Source organism: Parasteatoda tepidariorum, chromosome 7, assembly GCF_043381705.1.
Source record: "Parasteatoda tepidariorum isolate YZ-2023 chromosome 7, CAS_Ptep_4.0, whole genome shotgun sequence".
Taxonomy (NCBI): domain Eukaryota; kingdom Metazoa; phylum Arthropoda; class Arachnida; order Araneae; family Theridiidae; genus Parasteatoda; species Parasteatoda tepidariorum.
In genome coordinates, this window is record NC_092210.1 from 30,578,879 (window position 1) to 30,582,958 (window position 4,080).

Sequence of the window (4,080 nt, forward strand, 5' to 3'; positions counted from 1 at the left end):
CCAACACATATATATATATAAACCGGTAGACTTGTAGACTTTTTTTAGATTCATAAGACTGAGGTAATAATTTAGTTATTTGATTTTGAAAAAAATTTACAAGAAATGATTTTAGGTAGGTCAAAGAGACTAAAAATAAAATAAAATTGGGAATTAAAAAAAAAGCTGCATCACCTTAAAAAAGCTTAAAAATTTTTTTTTGGAAACTTTACCCTTTTTATCGACCCTTATTATTACTTTTGTAATAATCATTCCAAACCCATCTAACTGAATAAATGTATTTAATTAACTAAATTAATTTAAAGCAAGATGTTGAAATTAAAATATATTGAAGAATTTATTCTCTTAAAAGCATTATAGAAAGTAAAGAAACACAAAGCAAGTAAAAAAAAAACGCGGAAATATACAAGTACATTGCAAGTCTAGTACATTTTAGCTCTCAAAATAAAAAAAAATAAATGATGTATTAATAATGAATAATTCTATATAATCACTACTTTATATTTAAATTGTGTTCGTATTTGCTTTCATTTATTTGGTAGAAAGTTTCAAAGGCATGAACTTGGAATTTAGAATGAATAAAATAGATAAAAAAACGGAATTTATAAGATGTTTTAAGGAAAAGAAGACCATGCAAAAAGTTCGTTCATATCGTAAATAAAAGAATTCTAATACCAAAATGTGATAAATTAACTTACCTTATAAAGTGTAAAGTTTAAAAGGTATTATATAAGGTATAAAGTTTTCCTTTAACACATTTTGCTGTACAAGTACATGCAATACAGTAAATCAGCATATTTTGAGATTTTTGACTTTAAAACACCCGAAAGAATTTTCTTCCATTGAAATAACAAGAAGAAATTGAAGAGAGAAAAATTCTCTTTCGGGTCACCCTCTATTCACGTAGTTTCCTTCTGAGAACAAAAATTACCTTAATTTGCATATTCTAATTAAAGTACAGCTCTATTGGATCAATCCTTGCTCGTTTCACTCTTAAATTCCCGTAATTTTTTCGCAATCCTTTTTGTTTCCTGATAAATATATTATTGCAACAAAATTTAAAATTATTGAATTAAAAGATCCTGAAAGTTTCTACTGTATTGACACAGATTTAGTTTCAGAGAATTTTCCTTACGTATTAGAATAAAATTCGAACCTAATAATCTTGCTCGGATGCCACTGTAACTTCATCCACTTACAGTCGGACCTCTATTTAACGAAGTTGCTAAATCCCGATAATAAGTTCGTTACATCGAAAGTTCCCTATAAGTTCGAAAATTTACTTAAACGACAGAAAACAGGTTTTAAATTCATAAACACTAGACATTATTAAAATAGCAATGGATAAACCTTCATCTTGTAAACTATTATCTACTATTTATTTTATAAATCTTAGACATAAAAGAAATCTGCATGGAAAGCAAGAATAGAGCAAAACAGTATCCAGTGTTACACTATCATGTTGCATACATTTTCAACTAAAAAAAGTTACGTTTATGTACAAAATTATAACTGCATTTATTTGCTGTATAAAATTATAACTGAAAATCACTTTTAAACATACATTACCACATGCGTTCTTAAGTTTTATTGCTACTAATAGAATCCGTTAATTTTGCTTGAGTGTTAAGTGGCTTCATTCCCCTGTTCGAGGGCATTTCCCCTGTAAAATGCGTTACCAAGTTTGAAATGTACTGAAATATTTTGGGAAATAAGGAAAGTGGATCTCAAAGAAAAGTTCGTTAAATGGAAAATTTACTTCGCTATTTGAAAGTTATTTTACGAAGAAATTTCCAAAATGTTCTTGGTTCCTCTAAAAAATTCGCAAAATAGAGAAATTCTCAAAAGGGAAGTTCGCTAAATAGAAGTCAGACTGTATTTGATTTTTAAATTCTTATTAAATTTTTGGTTACAATGCAAACTAGTTAAATGCTTTTCGCTTCAAATAAAGTTTAGCAATTACGTAAAAATTGCTTGTGAGTTTTAAATAGCTATTCAGTGTTTATTATTTTCATTGCATTTGTTAACTGAACACAATTTTACTCAAAATTTATTATAAAACTAAGTATAGTTTATAATAAATTTGAAAGTTAGATAGCATTAAGTAATTTCGAAACTGCAACTAAATGCAGGGTGTCCCTTAAATAGCTGACCCATTTTGAACGTAAATAAAAAACACGGTTTGAAATAAAAGTGCAATGCTTGCTGTATTGTTATTAGAAAAGCAATACATTTTAAAAATAGTTCCAAATTTCTCCGCTTGTTGGCACCGGTGGTTGAAAAACTAACTAATAATACTTTCAATATATAGCCGCCCTGTGCAGCAATAAATTGCCGTAGTCTCAATACAAAATTTGCGTAATACGTGTGGCAATGTCTGAAATGGGCTCACATGCATTACAAATGTAGTGTTCAATGTCCTCGAAAGTTTGGGGCTTTTGTTGGTAAGTTTTGTTGTAAGTTGATAAGTAGAGTTTTGTTTATTTTGTTTTGCAAAAGTTCCCACAGAAAGGAATCACAAGAATTCAACTCCGGCAAATATGAAGGCAAGTCCATGTCTTTTATTGTACAGTTCACTAAGTTTAGAGCAATGACATGATCATCAAAATGTTTCTCCAAGAAATCAAATTTTACAATTTTATGATTGGGTCTGGGACCATATAGAATAAGCCATGATGAACCGAATCCAACAAGGCATGGTGTATGGCTACAAAGTCATACAGAACATCAGTATATTGCGTTGCAGTTATTGTATGGCATAGGAAAAATGGTCCATTAATTTTTTTCGTGGATAGAGTGGCCCATACCGTGACTTTTGGCGAATGTAATAATGATTGGGCGGAAATATGGAGATTTCCCATTCACCCAAATTGCTAATATTGTTTATTCACAAAGTCGTCGATGACTAAAATAGGGTTCGTCGGAAAACCAAACAGATCCCGTGTCAATTTCGCTACCATCAATCTTTTGAAGAAAAACAAATTATTTGAGAAGTCAATTTTTGATTGGCGGTGCAAATGCTGAAGGGAAGATGAGCCTGATCTTGAATGGATACCAATACCAGTGTAAAATCTTTTTTATGATTTTGTGCGTCGAAAATTTTCGTAGTGTATTCTCAGTTGCAATTTTAAAGACAGACGACTGAGACCGCCCTTGGAGCACCTCTTGGACTGTCTGGACATTATTGTCAGTGATTTATGTATGCGGTTGTCGTAGGTTTCCTTCACGATCGTTTTCACGTTTCCAGTCTGTTCAAATCTTGTAAACAATTATTTTAATTGTGTGCTTCGCTGATGCTTCAGTCACATTAAATTTCTGTTGGAAACTGAATTGGATTTGACTTAAAACTAATCGTCGTTCTGTCTATATTCCTACGGCAGATTTCCAACACATACACCAAGTGGCGAAATTTGAAACTATTTTTAACATTGTATTTTTAAAGCTTAATTGCTTTTCTTATAACAATGCAGCAAGTGGAGAATTTTTTATTATTATCTCAAACCTTGTTTTTTAAAAATGTTTTTTTATTTATATTTATTTTTATTTTTTTAACGTTTAAAATGGACAATTACGCTCATTAAGTGGGGAAGTGGACATATTCTTACAGCTGCGCTTTAGCAACTTTTACTTTGAAGATAAGCTGATTCTCAACACCCTGAAGATTGTTGAGTCCCTAATTATCGCTATCAGGGAGTTTTATCTTAATGCATAAAAATTCGATCATTAGTAAAAAGTTATCCAGATTGATTAAAATACTGTTTTGTCTAATTGATTACTGTACATACTGTCTTAAAATTTGATATATATATATATATATGTATATATAATATTGTATTTGATATATATATAATATTGTATATATATATATATATATATATATATATTATATATATGTTACCGTTAAAGTATATAATGCAGTTATTTCATAGAATACCTAGTTATTCCATGAAATAACTGATCGTGTCCGTTAAAGTGTGTAATATGTTATTAATTTGACACTTTAACTAGTTATTCTATGAAATAACTAGGTATTCTATAAATTAACTAATGAGAGACAGTTAAAGTGTAAAATAAACAATT

General features: G+C 29.5%; 1 protein-coding gene across 1 annotated transcript in view; it reads left to right on the forward strand.

Moving 5' to 3' along the window:
* LOC139425951 (uncharacterized) overlaps positions 1-4,080 on the forward strand; it is a gene marked incomplete in the record, with an annotated part of 9,542 nt that overhangs the window by 1,048 nt on the left and 4,414 nt on the right.